Source organism: Oryctolagus cuniculus, chromosome 15, assembly GCF_964237555.1.
Source record: "Oryctolagus cuniculus chromosome 15, mOryCun1.1, whole genome shotgun sequence".
Lineage (NCBI taxonomy): Eukaryota > Metazoa > Chordata > Mammalia > Lagomorpha > Leporidae > Oryctolagus > Oryctolagus cuniculus.
The window spans coordinates 39,747,955-39,766,985 of NC_091446.1; the positions used below are offsets into that span (position 1 = coordinate 39,747,955).

The 19,031-nt window shown below is 38.1% G+C and overlaps 1 long non-coding RNA gene across 1 annotated transcript in view; it reads left to right on the top strand.

The window, feature by feature from the left end:
* The first annotated feature begins 1,769 nt into the window (after positions 1 to 1,769).
* The window catches only part of LOC127484148 (uncharacterized), a 200,224-nt gene continuing 182,962 nt past the window's right edge, over positions 1,770 to 19,031 (top strand). The window contains exons 1-2 of the long non-coding RNA XR_007910914.2: positions 1,770 to 3,197; positions 4,752 to 4,874. This is a non-coding gene — a long non-coding RNA (uncharacterized lncRNA). The remainder of the gene's footprint in view (positions 3,198 to 4,751; positions 4,875 to 19,031) is intronic.

Consider the following 19,031-nt stretch of genomic DNA (forward strand, 5'->3'; position numbering starts at 1 on the left):
AATCTGTTTGGGTTTCTCTTAGTTTCTTTTATATGTACATTGTGTCTTTTGGCAAAGTTGGGGAATTTTCAGCTATGATTTTTTCATTTTTGAATAGTACTTTGGCCTCTCTTCTTTCTCCACTTTCCTGGGCTTCAATGACATAAATGTGGTTTTTTGTTATAGCCCTGTGTATCTCTGAGACTCTAATTGTTTATTTACTTTGCTTTTCCCTCTATTATTTAGTTTTATTAATTTTTTGAAAAGATTTATTTATTTATTTGAAAAGCAGAGTTACAGAAAGAGAGAGAGGAGAGATGGAGAGAGAAATCTTTGATCTGCGGGTTCACTCCCATAATGGCTGGAATGACCAGAGCTAGGTCAGGCTGAAGCCAGGAGCAAGGAGGTTCTTCCAGGTCTCCTTTATGGGTGCAGGGGCCCAAGGACCTAGGCCATTTTCTGCTGCTTTTCCAGGCTCATTAGTTGGTCAGAGTATGTCATTACTATGTCATAAGGGCCCTAATGCAGAAGAGAAGCTCCTTAAAGGGATGCCTGTTGATTGTACACAGTGAGTGGGTTTTAGAACATACATGTTGAATTTGATTTTAAATATCATGTAGGAGTGTAGTCTCGGGAAATACTGTTTTCTTTATCTTTTTTTTTTTTTAAAGTGCTTATTGGGGGAAACCTGACAGACTGCAGGGAAGGGATGAAGGAGAAAGAGAGAGAAGGAGAACATAAGAGTAAGATCAAGAGAAAAAATGAGGGAGAGAGATCAAGAGACACACAGAGAGAAATCAAGAGAGAGAGGGAGAGAGAGAAACATGTGTTCAGGAACAGGTCCTCCTAAAAGTTTGCCTGGGGACAGACGGGCAGGGAAGTCAGAGCAGCAAATCCCATTTGTTTTCCTTTTCTTGAATGATTATGGCACCTTATCTTAATGTAGCACTGTCTTTCAATTTTGCTTTTAGTTTTCACATGACCTTCAGTGTCTTATGCATAAGATGGTACAATGATGTCTACATGCTAGAATGCTATGAATGAGATACTATTATCTACAGTTCAGACAGATCCTAAGGGCTTTTTTTTTTTTGAGAATTAATGTGATGATAAATGATGGAGATGATGAAAATAGTATTTTATATTTTATGAAAATACTCAAATGTTAATGACTAGTATCTTATTCTTTTTAGGTACACTTGTGTGACATTTTTATTTTTATTTTTAATTTGGAGATGAGGAAACTTAGAGTTACACATGTTAAGTGCTTAGCCAACTAAGTTAAACACTAGAACTTGGCTTCAACTCACATCTTCTGCATCCTAGTTCAGTGATCTTCACATTGTTATTATTATTCCAAATTATTTTATGGTTTTGGAACATTCTCCAGGCTCCCTTGATAATAATAAACTCCACCAGGGCTGGCGCCGCGGCTCACTAGGCTAATCCTCCGCCTTGCGGCGCCGGCACACTGGGTTCTAGTCCCGGTCGGGGTGCCAGATTCTATCCCGGTTGCCCCTCTTCCAGGCCAGCTCTCTGCTGTGGCCCGGGAGTGCAGTGGAGGATGGCTCAAGTGCTTGGGCTCTGCACCCCATGGGAGACCAGGAGAAGCAGCTGGCTCCTGGCTTCGGATCAGCGCGGTGCGCGGGCCTTTGGGCGCCGGCTGCGGCGACCATTGGAGGGTAAACCAACGGCAAAAAGGAAGACCTTTCTCTCTCTCTCTCTCTCTCTCTCTCTCTCACTGTCCACTCTGCCTGTCAAAAAAAAAAAAAAAAAAAAGAAAGAAAGAAAAGAAAAAAATAATAAACTCCACCAGGCCTCATGTCCCTCTGTGACATGTAGGTGGTAAAGTTGCATGTTTCTTACCACAGAGACCATCACTTATATCAGGAGCCAGCCAATGACAGCCCATGAGGCCAATCTACATCATTTTATTTTAAATGCAATACAAAAAAACTCATCCGTTTGAGTATTATTTTTGTTTTCACACACCAAAGGCAGTGTTATATAGTTGTGACAGAGTATAAGCCAGCATAGTATCAAATATTTATTATCCAGTCCTTTATAGAAAAAGGTTTACTGAACTCTGACTTTTGTCATCATTCCACATCCTACAGAGCCAGTGCCCTGAAAGAATGATATTCATGAATAAGGTCAGCAGGTGCCCTTTTCAGTTCCTGACTGACAGCTGAATTGAGCTGGGAAAATAGTGCCCCCTCATTTACCCTTGTTTTAGCCCCGGGAGAACCTTTGGTCCCCTGGACACTGGGAGCATTTCTTCCTAAGAGTCTCTCTGAGCTAACTTCATTGAACATCCAAACTGGGAGGCAGAGGCATTAGAAAACCTGCTTTTCAACATCCTTATCCAAGGAATGAGAAATCAGAGACCCACAGAAAGGAAGCAACTCCTCCCGAGTTAGCCAGCAGTTGGTAGTTAGCATAGAAACCAGGAATCCTGATGTCTTGTGGTTATGTGAAACTGGACCTGAATTGGACTGAATTCTATTTTCTCATTTGTGGACTGCAGGTGTGAATTTTTATCCAGCTGTGTTGTGTTGCATAGGAAGAGGACATGGAGAGGTTAAATGAATCCTGAGTAGCTCAGTTGGTTAGAGTATGGTGCTAATAAATGAATCATAAGGCAGCATCCAGAAAATTCTCTTGGATCTGGGCTTTTGAGTCTAAATATACACACTAAGCGGCATCCCCTTGTTTTGCTAAGAAAAATTACAAACAGAAGGATAGACTGAACTGTTCTACTTGGTCTGTTTGGACTTTGCTTCTCTCTTCTTCTATTTCACTCTTGGCTAAATACAGTGTTGATGTTCCCGTCTGACCTGATGGCACAGTGGTCTGAGATCAGCCCTAGACTGGGACAGCTGCTCAAATGCATGCGTGAACTCACAGAGTGAGGGAGTTCTTGGAGGGTGAGGCTAGGTTACTGTTCTGGTTTCTGAGTTTCTTTGTGTTGTCTCTGGGTGAAGGTCATAGTTCTAGCATTTATTAAGTCATCAGTTATGTGGAGGTCATGTGATTCTATAAGTGAGAAAAACCAAGAATCTTGTATTTAGGGCACGTAGGCCTATCCACTGGGTTCACGGTATTTTTTGGCCCAGTGCACCTGCATAAAGCATTTTGCCCCAACAGATAATTAAGCTTGACAAGACTCTCAATGGAAAGCCAGGACCAGAACCACAAAAGGCCCAGCAGGCAGGCAGGTAGGCATGGAGAGATGGGTCAAGAATATATAACTAAGGGTTATTACCATTGATTGGGCAATTTTTATTAAAGTTATCCGTTTTTAAAATTTTCATATGACTCTAACATTGTTGATTACTGCAGGGCTAGGTGTGGGACCTGGGTTCTGTCTGCCTAGCATCTCGCCTCTTGTTCTAGCAGCAGTACCTCCTGGCTTTAGGAAGCTCCCCTCTTCTTTACTCCATGAAGCTTGAATGAAGCATCCGGTTACAGGGCTGCTGACCTCTGGTCACAGGTGGATGTGGTTCAGGGTAGGCCAACTGGGTTCTCCCAGCAACTTCCCTCCTAACTACAGAAGGTAGGTAAGGCCGAGGCCCCTTCAGTGATGCTTGCCTTCCTGTGGGGATGCCCGAATCTAGCCCAGGGCCCAATGTTCCCAAGGCTGGCTTGTGCTCCCTTCAGTTTTTTACAGTGTCGTTATAGTTTGTCTGTATGTATTTTTGCATAAGTTGGTCATTTTCTGCTTCTGTTACCCACTGAGAGTTCAGATGGTAATAAGGGGTCTGAAATATCTCGACTTACTATTTGTAATTTTACATATTCAGAAAAACACCATGGGATATGTACTATGAGTTCTGTGGAAGGAACACATGGAGGAAATGCAATCAGCAATAAGTGATGGAGGTTGATGCTGGCAACAAGGCAAGGATCTGAGATTGGAGCACAGGGTTGTGATATCTTGGAAACGTGAATGCAGGGTGCAGCTGAGGGCAGGCACTGGGACTCTGGGTCTCAGGAAGCACCCAGAGGGGCTCCAGGCAGGCCATTGCTCAGAGAGGAACAAGAGCCCAGCATCTACTCGGCTCCTCTTTCACCTTTTTATTATTTCCTGGAAGCAACATCTTTTCATATGGGAGATTAGGGCACATTTCTCAGTCAAAAACCATTTTCTATGTGAGGGCAATGGAGCTCCAGAGATGTCAAGTGGAGTCTGACACAGAGTAGGGCCCCATAACGCTAGGACCCCTATGAGGTTAGCGCCAGATCTTAGCACACTCTCCAGGAGCCCACATGGCTCCAACTTCCTTGATCTGGTCTGGAAGCAATGGAATAGTATGCTTTCCTGAAACATTATGGTGGACTTGCCCCCGGAGCCCATTTATTGTCTGTGAATGTGTTTAAACAGTTGGCGATGGAAGGAGGCAGGAGAAGGGACAGAATTTTAATACTGCAGGTGACTCCATTTGTCATTCTGGCTTAGGGGTCAAAGGGAATATGAGGTGGGAAAGGCAAACAGGCTGACCATTCAGTGGTTTCAGGTTTTGTTTATGCTCTCATGCTGTGAGCATCTCGTCTTGGGAGCTGGTCATGCATTTCACATTCCTTTAAAATTTATTTGGGACTCGACATGGACCCTAAGACAGTCCACATATTTCCACTGACTTCTCTCCTGCCCCAGTTCTGTTCAATATTGGATGAAAAACTGGTTCCAGTAGACTTCCTGCAGCTGGCATTGCAATTTATGGACAAAGGCATTTTCAAGGTAATTTGGACCTCTGTTATTATTTGCTTAGGGTACTGCCTGGCATTTCAGCCCCATGTCAGCTGCAGCTCCATGCCTCACAATGGTGAATCAGTGGAATACGATGTTACTGCAGGGCATGGCTACGTGTGTCAGAAGAGTCATTCATTGACAGGTACCGTGTGTGATTCTGAACAATTCTTCATTTCCTTGCATTATATAAAAAAGATTGATATAAATGTTTTCCATAATTCTTTGCCTATATTAACTACTTACATGTTAGATGTTAATACTTATATGGTTTTTATGAAAGAATTATTAAAACAAATGTTGATGTAGTAATAGCCATATCTAGTAAAGAAGAGAGCTGCCACTTCCGGCTCTTGCTTCATGTCCTGTATGTTTTCTTCTTATTTGTATTCATAACATGGGGAATCAGGTCAGATATTCTTTACAGACATCTAGACTTCTGATGAAGGCAATGTGCATACCTTTAACTATTTCTGTTTCAATAGTGTATGCCTATTTGTATAATGAATGATCTGGAATCTTAATGACCTACAAATACATATGTATTTAGTTCATAAGACTATGGGTCAGCTAGGCAGTTCTGGTGTCATGTGGGCTTATTTTGTGATCAGCTCTGGGTTTGATAAGCAACTGTTCTAATTTGGACAGGAATCACTTACATGTATGCATATAATTGACTGTAGGCTGATATAGGATGGTCTTGAATGATACACTTGAACTGTCTTCCTGAAGGCTAGCTGGGGTTTGTATATAAGGTGGAGGCAGGGTTCTGAGGGAGAGAGAAGATACACACAATGTCCCTTGAAAACTAGGCTCATAATGGCACAGTATCACTTTCTACATATTCTGTTATTTAAGCAAATAACAAAGCTGGGCTAGATTCAAGGGGGTGGAAAAAGAAACTCATCATCTTGATGAGATATGCTGCAAAGTTATATTTTTTAAGGAGCATGGATACAATAAGAACATAAATGGGATCTTTTCAAGGTTTTTTATTTTCATCTACTTGAAAAGCAGAGCAACATACACACAGCAGTGGGAAAAAGGAGGGAGAGGGAAAGGGAGAGGGAGAAGGAGAGGAGGAGGGAGAGGAGGAGGGAGAGGAGGAGGGAGAGGGGGAGGGGGAGGGAGAGGGAGAAGAGGAGGGAGAGGGAGAAGAGGAGGGAGAGGAGAAGGGAGAGAGAGAGGGGGAGGGAGAGAATCTTTTACCTGCTGTTTTGTTCCCCAAGTGCTTGCAACAGCCAAGGTTGGATGCGATTGAAGCCAGGAGCTCAGTATTCAGCTTGGTTCTCCCACACAGATGGTGGGGCTCCTTGTATTGAGCCATCATTTGATTCTTTCCAGGAATCTGGGGTTGGAAGCAGACGTTGGAAGCACTCTTGTATGGGATGTGGAGATTCCAAGGCATGGTTTAACCCATTGCTGCATATCTGCTCCATGGGGTCATTTTTAATGTTGGTTTTTATAACTTTAGCTGCATTGGTGTCTGTCAGTGGTTTCTGTTGTGTTCTCTAGAGAAATGTCTGTCTCCCCTGAAGAGAATTCAGGTTCTCCCGCAGGTTAACGGTGACTCATACATACAGGCCACCAGATTTTCCCCTTCGTCTCTTTCCGCCCCAAAGGATTGCTGGAATTAAGATAAAATTTTTAACAGAGATTCTGGGCCCATCATAACTTAACCTGGAGAGGAGAACATTTGTTTTGGATTTGGAATACAGTGATTTGCCTATTATAGACTTGTTATAGAATTGTGACCATCTGGACATGGCCTACATTTGCAAATGCATTTGTCAGTTAGGATTGTTCAAAAATGCAATTGCTGCCCAAAATAATGACAAAACAGTCTTTCATAATTATCAGAGGAGAGTAACATGGAAGAACATATGGCAAAAATACGAATTTTGATAGCCACAATGTAGTTTTTACTCTTTTCCTTATCAGTAGTAGAGGTGGTAGTTGTGTTGTGATGGTGGGGTATGTGAATGTGTGTGAACGAAGAAACTTAAGAGTAGCTCGTTCTCAACAGATGGCAGCCAAGAGGTCTACAGTGTTCTTGGGTCTGCTTCTGGTGGGGTTTTAGGTGCTGGGGTTAGGCAATGATGAGGAGGACTCTATTAGCTCTAGAGTTCAGGAGCAGGAAGCATGATTTTGATGCCATGTAACAAGGTCACCAGGACATGACAAATACAAATAATTCTATTAATTTTTATAGGAGTAGAAAATGCAATTTGTAGCCATGTGCTTTTATTTATTTATGTATTTTAAATTAATTGAATTCATTGAACTATAATACCATGACAGGTATATATATCATTAATATTTAGCATGATAAATTTTCTTTATATGAACACAACCATATAAGCAATACCTCTATCAATAAAAACAAAATACCACAGAAGTCCCTGTCTTCGAAATTACTACCACTTCTCAAAAGTAACCACAATAATGTTTTCTAACAGTATATTTTTTTTTGCTTTAAATAGATGAAGTCATATATATATATGTATATATATATATCCTTTAAAACATTTTTGGTTTGGCCTCTTTCATTCAGAATAATGTTTTTGAGATTAGCCAAACTGAAGCATCTTTCAATAGTTGTTTCCTTTTCCACTGCTGCTAACATTCCATTTTATGAGTAATTCAGGATTTGTGTTCCCTTCATCTCTTGATGGATATCTACATTGTTTTGAGTCTTTGTCAATTATAACTAAGCTATTGTGAACATTTTGTGGGCAAGTTTGTGTAAGAATATACATATATATGATTAATTCCTGTAAGTAGAATGACTGGGTTTTATGGTATTTATAGTTGCAATATTCTAAAGAAATGATAGAACTGTTTCTCAAAGTGATTATACTGTTTTACATCCCTAAGAAAAACCTATGAGACTTTTGTTGCTACACATCAATATTTGGTATGGCCAATCATTCTAATTTTACCCATTCCCATATGTGTGTAAAAATTGTGGTGTAAATTGCATTTTTCCAATGGCTAATGATTTTGAGCATCTCATTATGTGTGCATTTGTCATTTGTCTACCTTTCTTGGTAAAAAAGTATTTAAGCACATTATCTATTTTCTTATTAGGTCACTTTCATTATTGAGCTGTGATAATTCTCTGTTTTATGGATACATACCCTTTGATTTGTATTTTGAGAGTTTCGCTCAGTGAACAGCTTGCTTTTAAAATTTTATTACTAGTGAGGAAAGGTTTTTCCTTTTCTAAATTCATCAATCTTAATTTTTTGTGTTTCATTATTTGTGTTTTCTATATTGGAAAGCTTTGCCTACTTCAAGGTCACAAAGATACTCTCTTTCTCTCTCTCTCTTTTTTTTTTTTTTTAACAGTATTGGAGTTTTAGTTTCACATTTACATCTATGATTCATTTTGAGTAAATTTTTTTATGATGTAAGATAAAGATAAATTTTCTTCTTTTTTTTCCTGCATGGATATCCGTTTACTAGTTTGCTAGTTTTTTCTTTAAAACTGCCTTAGAAATTTGTCAAAAATAAATTGGTCCAGCATGTGTAGCTCCACTTCCAGACTCTGTTGTGTTTCATTGATTACTATGTCTATCTTTTCATCAATATGAACTCATTTTGATCATAATAGCTTTAAATAAGTTCTGAGATCAGAACAAGCTCTCTAACTTTTGTCTTTTCTTTTAAAATTATTTTTGATAGTCAAGGACCTTTGGAGTTCCAAATAAATCTTAGAATAAGTCTTCCAATGTCTACCAAAATCTCATGGAATTTTAACTCAGATTATATTAAAAATGAAGTCTATACTTCAATTTTATGAGTTATCAGCTTCACAATATGAGTCTCCTAAGTATGAGCATGCTATATCTTTCCATTAATTTATGTTTTCTTTAATGTCTCTCACAATTTCATAGTTTCAGGGGTCAAGATATTGGATGTCACTTGTTATATTTTAGTCCTAGATATTTTACATTTTTTGATAGCACTGTAAACAGAATTTTGAAAATTTTACTTTGTAATTGTTTGTTGCTAGTGATGAGATTATAATAGATTTAAAATAGTAACCTTGTGTCCTGAATTCTTGATAAATGATTTTAGTGGCTCTAATAATTGTTTTGTAAATGATTGGGGATTTTTCTATGTAAAAAAATCATATTTTACAAATAGAAATGGTTCTATTTTCCTTCCTAACATTTAATGCTGTTTTCTCAATATTTCTTATCTTATTGCAATTGCTAATACTGCTAGAATAATATAGAAAAGTGGTAAAAGCAAGCATCCTCCCTTTATTTTTGATGTCTAGGTGAAATAAGCACGCATTCATTGATAAATAAGACATTGGTTTCAGGTTTTTCATAGGTGCAGTTTTTTTTTTTTAAGATTTATTTATTTATTTGAAAGGCAGAGTTACAGAGAGGCAGATGGAGAGAGAGAGAGAGAGAGAGAGAGAGAGAGGTAGAGAGGGGTTTTCCATCTGCTAGTTCACCCCCCAGATGGCTGCAACAGCCGGAGCTGTGCCAATCCATAGCCAGGAGCCAGGAGTCAGGCTCTTCTTCCGGGTCTTCCACGTGGTTCAGGGGCTCAAGGACTTGAGCCATCTTCTACTGCTTTCCCAGGCCCTAGCAGAGAGCTGGATTGGAAATGGAACAGCAGGACTTGAACCAGTGCCCATATGGGATTCTGGCACTGCAGGCGGTGGCTTTACCTACTATGCCACAGCACCAGCCCCAGATGATGAAGTGTTCTTGATTGCTTTGAGGGTGTTCAGCTAAAATTCCTTGTTTAGAATTTTTAAAATATCATAAATAGTGTTACATATTTTCAATTTTGTCTGCATATGTGAAAATGACTAAATGTTTTTTCTGCTTTTTTAAAAATATAGTGAATTTCACTAATTGATTTTAAAATGTAAAGCTAGGTTTTTTTTTTTTTTTTTTTTTTTTGCCAGAGTGTCTTGGCTTTCCATGCCTAAAATACTCTCATGGGCTCTTCAGCCAGATCCAAATGCCTTAGAGCCTGATTCTGAGGCCAGAGTGTTGTTGGGGACATCTGCCATTCTATGAGTCTGCTGTGTATCCCGCTTCCCGTGTTGGATCATTCTCTCCCTTTTTTATTCTATCAGTTAGTATTAGCAGACACTAGTATTGTTTGTGTTATCCCTTTGACTCTTAGACCTATTATTATGATCAATTGTGAACTGAAATTGATCACTGGGACTAGTGAGATGGCATTGGTACATGCCACCTTGATGGGATTGTATTGGAATCCCCTGGCACATTTCTAACTCCACCATTTGGGGCAAGTCCGATTGAGCATGTCCCAAATGAAAGATCTCTGTGAGTGAGATCCCAGTAGAAAGAATGGGCCATCAAAGAAGGAGGTACCTTTCTCTGAAGGGAGGAGAGAACTTCCACTTTGACTATCCTTGTCTAAATAAGATCAAAGTCGGTGAACTCAAAAGGCTTCCATAGCCTTGGCAACTCATGACTAGAGCCTAGGGTGATTACTGATGCCATAAACAAGAGTGTCAAATTGTTAAGTCAACAACAGGAGTCACTGTGTACTTATTCCTCATGTAGGATCTCTGTCCTTAATGTGTTGTCCAATGTGAATTAATGCTATAACTAGTACTGAAACAGTATTTGACACTTTATGTTCTGTGTGGGTGCAAACTGATGAAATCTTTACTTAATATATACTAAATCGAGCTTCTGTATATAAAAATAATTGAAAATGAATCTTGATGTGAATGGGATGGGAGAGGGAGCGGGAGATGGGAGGGTTGTAGGAGGGAGGGAAGTTATGGGGGAAAAAAGCCACTGTAATCCAAAAGCTGTACTTTGGAAATTTATATTTATTAAATAAAAGTTAAAAAAAGGTAACTTTGTATTTCTGCTGTGTTTGATTTGTTTATGACCCTTTATTCTTTTAAAATATCATTGAATTTGATTTCATTGTATTTCTTAAAGATATATTTACTTGAGGAATATTCGTCTGTAATTTTATTTGTTGCTAATATAATTGTCGTATTTTGGTATTAGGGTTATGCTGGCCTGAGAAAATGAATACAGCAGTAATGCCCCCTGCCTTATGTTTTGAAAAAAAATTGGGTAGTATTGCTGCTGTTTCTTCCTGGATATGATTCATTATTATAGACAGGCACTCAGAGCTTGGAGTTTTCTTTTGAGAGATGTTTTTGAAAATAAATTTATATTTTAAAGCATACATCCAATTACTCATGCTTTCTGTTTCTTCTTTATCAATCCTGATAAATTGTGCTTTTCAAGAAATGATCCATTTCCATTAAGTTTTTGAGTTGTTAGTATAAAATTGTTTGCAATATTCTATTTGTTTCCTTTTCGTGTCTGTGGTGAGAACTCTCTTTTCATTCCTACTGATGATTATCTGTATTCTCTGTCTTCTATTTCTTGACCAGTTAAGTTGGACATTCTCAGTTTTATTGATATTCTGAGATAGTATTTGGATTGTATATTTTCTCTGTTATTTGTCCATTTTTTACTTCGTTAAATTCTGCTTCTTTTTTCCCCCTTCTTCCTAGATTGAAGTTACTTTGCCTTTTTCATACCTTATTTTTAAAGCAGAACAGTATTTTTATTGATTTTAGATCTTTCTTCTTTTCTAATATAGGCATTTGAAGTTATAAATTCCCCCACTAAGGACTTTAGAATTGTCTCCCAAATTTTGATACGCTGTGATGGCTAATTTTAACAGGCTTTGGTGCCTAGTTGTTTGGCCAAACACTAGTCTAGATGCTTCTGTGAAGCAATTTTTGTGTGGAATTAACACGTACAATGAGTATATTTGAAATGTGTAAATCTCTCTGTAATGCAGCTGAGCTTTATCCATTCAATCGAAAGTCATTACGAGTAAAAACTGAGGTTTCCCGCAGAAAAAAGAAATCTGCACCAAGACTGCAGCAGAATCTGTTTCCAGCCTCATGCCTTGCCCTGTGAATTTCAGACTCAAAATGCAGTAACAGCTTGTACCCTGAGTCTCCAGCTCACTAGCCTGACCTATAAATTTTAGGCTTGTAGCTCTCCCAACGGTGTGAGCCATTCCTTAAAATCTTTCCTTTCCTTTCCCTCCTCTCTCTATGTCTTTCTGTCTGTCTCTGTTTCTCAACATATATCCTTCTGGTTCTGTTTCTCTGGAGAACCCTGACTAATGTAGCTGTATGTTTTGTTGCCATTCTATTAAAATATTTCTCTAATTTCTTTCATGATTTTTCCTTTTACCAAGTTATTTATAAATGTATTATCCAAATTATGCCTATTTATATTTTTCCTAGGTATATTATTTTTTATTAATTTTAGTTTAATTATATTGGGTCAGAGGATTCTCTTTGTATAGTTTGTGTTTTAAAATACAGAGTTTATTAATAGCTTGGATAATTCTTAATTTTAATTTATTTATTTCATTTACTTGAAAGGCAGAGGAGAGACAGAGACAGGGAATGACAGACTGAGATTCTCCATAGTCTGGTTTACTCCACAAATGCCTGCAAACCTAGGGCTGTGTCAATCTGAAGCCAAGAATCTGGGACTCAGTTTGGGTCTCCCATATGCATGATAGGACCCCAAGTACATAAGTCATCACTGGCTACCTCCCACGTTAGTAGGAAGCTGGAATCAAAAGTGGAACCCAGACTTGAATTCAGACACTCCAACACGGGATATGGATGGCCCAAGCAGGGTCTTAACTGCTGTGTCAAATGCGTGCCCCATGTTGTGTCTTGTTTCATGATTCAATATTTGGTCTATCTTGGTGAATGTACCATGTGAGTTTGAAAAAAAAAATGTGTATTCTGCATTTGTTGGATGCTTCATTCTGTGAATGTTAATTAGATTGATGTTTGAAGGTATTATTCAGATTCTCATGTCCTTTCTGATTATTTTGTGTTTAGTTTATCAATTATTGAAAAATGTAGATTACAGCTTCCCATTGTAATTATACAGTGGTATATCTGTCCTTTCATCCTTTAGTTTTTAATTAATGTGATTTGAGGTTCTGTTATTGGATGAATATAAATCTTAAATTTGCTATGTCTTCTTAATAGATTAGCTTTTATCACCACAAAATACACTTCTTAGTCTCTCGTAATATTCTATGTCTTGAAGTTTATTTCTTCTGACATTTGAAGACTTTTCTTTTGTTAGCACAAGGCATTCCAGCGTTTTTATGCTTAACACTTGCCTGGTGCATACACCCTGTCCCACTTCCCTTCCACCTTTCTTTGCTTTTATATAGAAAGTGTCTCTGTTTTGGCAGCACATAGTAAGGTCCTATTTTTAAAAAATCCACTCCATCAATTTGTGTCTTTTAATAGGAGTGTTTTATTTAGGCCACAATAGTTAATGTGATTATTGACATGGTTGAATTACATTCTATTATTTTATTTGTTAGCTCTGAGGTTTTTCCTCTTTTATTATTATTATTTTTTTTATTTTGAGAGGTGGAGAGAGAGTGCATTCCTTTCCACTGGTTCACTCCTCAAATGCCTGCAGGGGCTGGAAGGCTGAAGTCAGGAGCTATGAATACAATCCAGGTCTCAGCCACTTGAACCATCACCTGCTGCTGCCCAGAGTTTGCATCAGCGCTCAGTTCAGGACTGAAGCCAACTTAAAGGCAGGCACTCTTTTATGGGATGTGTGGGCCCAACTACTTTCTTTCTTGTTGAACCAAATGCCCACTCCTACAGTTATATCTTTTAGAGATTACCCTAGAAATTACAGTATGCATTTTAGACTTAATGAAGTTAATATAGATTTTTACTTTTATTACTTCCAAAGTACTAATATTTATTCTCCCTCATTTTGTTTTATGATTATCACTCCTTTTAGTCTACAGATATTTTAGGATGAATGAAGTTATTGGTCTATAATGCCAATTATTTCTATATTGGCTATTTAGATATCTGTAGTAGATTGTATTATTTTTCAAAATATTTGCTTCTTTCTCTGTGAAAGATAGTTATATACCCATGTCCTTTGTGAAGTGATTTGCCATATCTTCTTTTGAAAATATATACCTCCCCCACATTGATGAAGTTACTTGGTCATATGACTTGCTTTGACCAATAGGACATGAGCAGATATCACTCCTTTTTCAAGTGGAATTATGTATTCTGACTAACTACTCTGTGTCCTTTTCTTTGCCCCAGGAATCACATGTCCCAAATAAAGTCTATCCCTTCAGCCTAGAACCTAGCAAGGAAAGAGCAGGAACAGAGTCAACACTGATACACAGTTGTGTGTAATATTTATTGTTGTAAGCCCCTGAGATTCTGGAGTTATTAATTAATGCAGCACATCAAAGGCATTGTTTTTGGAGTTGCAGATTTACCTTACCCAGTTCTGCAGCCTTCAGAATCTTGATAACAAGGGTACCCTGAAAGTGGATCTATTGCTAAAGGACAGATTTCTAAACTCTAAGCGTGATATTTAAGATCAGACTATTATTTTATTCATTTATTTTGAGGAAATAAACTATATAGGAATTGAAAAACTTAAGCCACCCTGGATACCTCCTTATTTCTTTATATTAAAGTCTACAGGGGAAATCAAAATATAATTGGAAAATTTATCAATAACCGTGAAGTGGTAGGCTGAATAATTCACCTGAAACATGTCCACATCCTCATATAACAGACCTGTGTCATCTTGTATATTGAAAGGAACTTTTCAGCTATAATAAAGTCTTGACATAGGGAGGTTTTAATCCCAAGTGAATCCAAGTGAGCCTAATGCAATCACAGGGATCCTTATAAGAGGGGACAGAAGATCAAATCAGAATAAGGTGACATGACAACAGAAGCAAAGGTTGGAGTGCTGCGGTCACAAACTAGGGGATGCTGGCAGCCAATCAAAGCTTCAAGAGGCAAAGAATGGGTTTCTATACCTGAAGTCTCCAGGAGAAACCAGCCCTGCTACTAGCACTTTGGTTTTAGTCTTGGTTTTTATTTCTGAGTTCCAGAACTGGAAGTAAATAAACTTGTGTTAAAGGATTTAATTTGTGAAGATTTGTTAAATCAGCAAGGACAGCTAACACAAGGGAATGGGAGAATCATTCACTTGTCTATGAGTAAACTTACTCACAGTAAGTTAGCTTGACTCATAGCCTAAGTTAGTTTGAGTCATTCATATAGTAATAGAGACGAATAATCAAAATCCACTGGGTAAAACCTCATAAGGTGTGAATATGCATGACCTTCACCTGCATATTTTTTGACACTGTGTTACCTTTTATGTTTACTTTTGTAGGTTGGATTTTGTGTAATTTGGCTTGATTTTGTATAATTTTGGATTAATTTTCTGTTGAACTAAAATTACTCTCAGAGTGCCAGCAGCTTCCCACCATTTCCAATTGATTTTATGGGGACCCTGTCTGGGTCCCCCCCACCCCAACACCAATGCTATTTATAAAGAAGAATGTTTAATATGAAAATGAACTAACCATTTATTGAATTGTGAAATCTCTCTTCATCACATAGAACAGGAAGTGTGGCACTGAATAGCTGTTTAAATAATGTCTATGAAGATAATGCAGCATGAAGTGTTTATTTGGGTAAATCTGCAAATCCCTCATCTTTTGTTTTTCACTGTTACAAGGTAACACATTTTAAAGTGAAGGTAAAGCTAATGTTTGAAAATATTTACTGGTTTTTCTTTATAAGCAGAAAACTACCATATCTTTTTATTTTGCAACAATTTGAACTTTGATGTATGGTATATATTTAAGTTGAACCACTAGATGTTTTGCTATAACTTGTGAAATGACCATTACATTCCAGATCATTAGCACATCTATTATTTCTACATAGTTACCATTTTTGTACTCTTAAGTGAGGAGAAATTACAATAAAAATCTTTAATATATAATGCCATATATTGCAATTCATTAATAATCATCAATTCTATAACCCTCCATTTTTGCCCACTGGAGTGTAAGAAATATAATGAAACACAAATTACTAAGAGAATTCACATGAATTGCTCATAAAATAATTAAGCTTAATAAGCACATAATGCCCACTCCATAAATTGTTTATGTATGTGTGTGTGTTGGGGTGGGGGGCACATTAACGATCCAAGTAGACTCCATATCTTCATTTTAATTTTAAAAGTCTTTTTTTTTGTATATTTTTGGAGTTACTGGTGTGCTCCATTGAAAATACTTTTCAATTTTAGAAATTTATTTTTCAAAGAGGGTGAAAATCAAAGTCCCTTTAAGCAGAGGGTTTCTTAGGCTGGTAAAACTTTGAGGGTAAGAGGCATAAGGGCTTTCTTGGTGTATTAAGAGTATTCATGGAAAAGAAAAGTAAAATAGTAAGTAATTAAAGAGTCTTCTAAGTAACAACTTCTGATTAAAAGAAGCAGTGTCAAAGTTGGGAGATTAGAAAAGAAGCCTTGAAAATCAGAAGCGTGGCCTCTGAAGGGAGCACTGCCATTGGAGGAGGACTTTTTTGGAAGCTCAATCAAGGAGCAAGCCAAACCAGGCTAAGAATTAGAGACAATCTGAAATCAGATGCTGAGGCCAGTCCCATGGAAGCACCTGTCTGTGGCTGGGGAGAGGCCCTGGGCCAGAGACACTGTGCCATTTTCAGGCACACATCCTGGAGATGGTTTACTGGAGTCTAAATGGTACCAAACAAGATGTTAAACTACAGTAGTGTGTTTTATATCACGGGAACAGATGGTATTTGCAAGGCATAGTACCTAGACCATGGTTTCTTAGCTAGAGGCTTATGAATATTTCAGGCATGCTTGGATAGGCATGAATTTGTAATTTTTGGAACTTATTTACAAAATATGTGCATGTGTGTTTGTAGATTGTCCTATTGGTAGATAGTCCATAATTTACACAAAATTCTCATAGAAGTCATAGAAGCAAACTGTTGAAATCTTTACTTAATGTATGCTAAATTGATCTGTATATAAAGAGAAACGAAAATGAATCTTGATGTGAATGGAAGGGGAGAGGGAGTGGGAAAGGGGAGGGTTGTGGGTGGGAGGGACGTTATGGGGGGGAAGCCATTGTAATCCATAAGCTGTACTTTGGAAATTTATATTCATTAAATAAAAGTTTGAAAGCAAAAAAAAAATTCTCATAGAAGTCATGGCCTCCAAAAGGTTCAGACTGTCAACTCTAGGCTCAGAGGTACTTTGTCTGCTACAAGAAAGGGGCATTAGTGGGTTAAAAATCATGTGATAAAAGCTGGTCTGAAACTTGGTTGAAGTCCAGGCAGCTTAGGCCTTTTTAAAAAATAAATCCAATTTAAGCATTTATTTAACCATATGCTTACAGCAGGCATTAGAGTTGTAACTAAATTGTGCCTACTCAGTTCATTGAATCAGTGTAAGGCTGTTTGTATAGAATAAATATGATGGTGGCTGGCACCGCGGCTCACTAGGCTAATCCTCCTCCTTGCGGCGCCGGCACACCGGGTTCTAGTCCCGGTCGGGGCGCCGGATTCTGTCCCGGTTGCCCCTCTTCTAGGCCAGCTCTCTGTTGTGGCCCGGGAGTGCAGTGGAGGATGGCCCAAGTGCTTGGGCCCTGCACCCCATGGGACCAGGAGAAGCACCTGGCTCCTGGCTCCTGCCATCGGATCAGCACGGTGTGCCGGTCGCAGTGCACCGGCTGCGGCGGCCATTGGAGGATGAACCAGCGGCAAAGGAAGACGTTTCTCTCTGTCTCTCTCTCTCACTGTCCACTCCGCCTGTCAAAAATAAAATAAAATAAAATAAAATAAAATAAAATAAATATGATGGGATTTGTTAAAATCAAAGATCTGTGGGAAGGCCTAGGTAGCAATTTTATGTAGGTCTCTGTGAGATGCTAGAGGGCAAGAATAGTGGCCCTGACATCACTTAGGAGTTTGTAAGAAATGCAAGAATAGTGAGCCATTCCTAGTCCGTACCAACTGATTCGGAATCTGTATTTAACATGATTGCTAGGCGTTTGGTATGTACATTAATGTTTGCATACACACTTATGTGTGTGTGTGCATTAAAGTTGGAGAAGTAATTACTTGAGTTTTAGGATTACTAGCCTAAAGCTATTGTCTCTGTGTATTTTTCAGTTAAGATTGATACTCAAGAATTTTAATATGGTGATAACAATTTTATTAGGTACTGCTAGTTTTTTCAAATCATATAGTTTATGTGTGATTATATTTTAAAATAAACTTACAGCTCTAAATAAAATAACATTATGTATTAGTTAATACTCTTCAAGGAGATGAATATTCACATTTAAATGTTATTGGATGAAAGTGTGAACAAATAGAAATATTTAGATAAAATGGGGTTCCTAGTGTTAGAACTATGTTAATCTCTTTTCAAATATATTTTGAATTTCACTTTATTCTCTTAGACAAAGGAACATGAACCTTCAGAATGCATAGTTCTATCCCGGTAGCATTCACTGTAGGGTTCTTTTCTTTTCGGGTTAGGAGATAAAAGTACATCCCTCCCCAAAGCACTGAGTGAGTGGACGTTCCCAATTACAAACTTAAGGGGAACTTAAAGCAAAAGCAAATGCATTTCTGCATGGGTAGACCCCACTCATTCTTCACGAAAGTTTTTCTTCTTTCCTTTTGTCTTTGTAACTTTTTGTTTTCTTGTTTTTCGTGGTTAGAAAAGAAAGCTCACAAGAATACAGAACCACGTTTCTTGTATATTCTGCCAGTCAGAATGTGATTTACTGGTTCAGTTATCATTCAAGAAGCTACAATTTCTCCTCAAATCCTCTTTTTGACTGCTCACTTGTTTTTAGTGGACAGCTAATAGTAAGGGCACTGACCTAACTTAGCCTCCACATTTCATGATCTTCATCATCTTTCTCAGTCTACTTGAGACTGCTTCTTACTAGACACTTTCTTCTCTGAACATTTGGAAGAAATATCCACCACTGTGTTGCCCGCACAGCTGCTCACCCAAGCTGCTCTGTAACCCAAGCAACACTGGTCACTGCGTGCACCTGTTCCAAAAGTTTCCAGCCAGAAGAAAGCAAGTAGTTTTTAGTCATGAAAAAAAGCCCTAAGAAAACGCAGTCAAATTAGAAATCACATGCAGGAGATGACAATAAAGATCACATTCCTTTCTATGATAATCCATTTGCAATTTTTCTCTTATAAATGTAAATGTCAGTAACTGTGATAGATAAATTAATAGCCTCCAAAGATGCCCATGTCTTGATGCCAGAAATTGTAAATATGTTACTTTGCATGGCCAAAGAGACTTTTTATTTGTATATTGAGTTAAAGATCTTGACCTGGGGAGAATATCCCAGACTATCC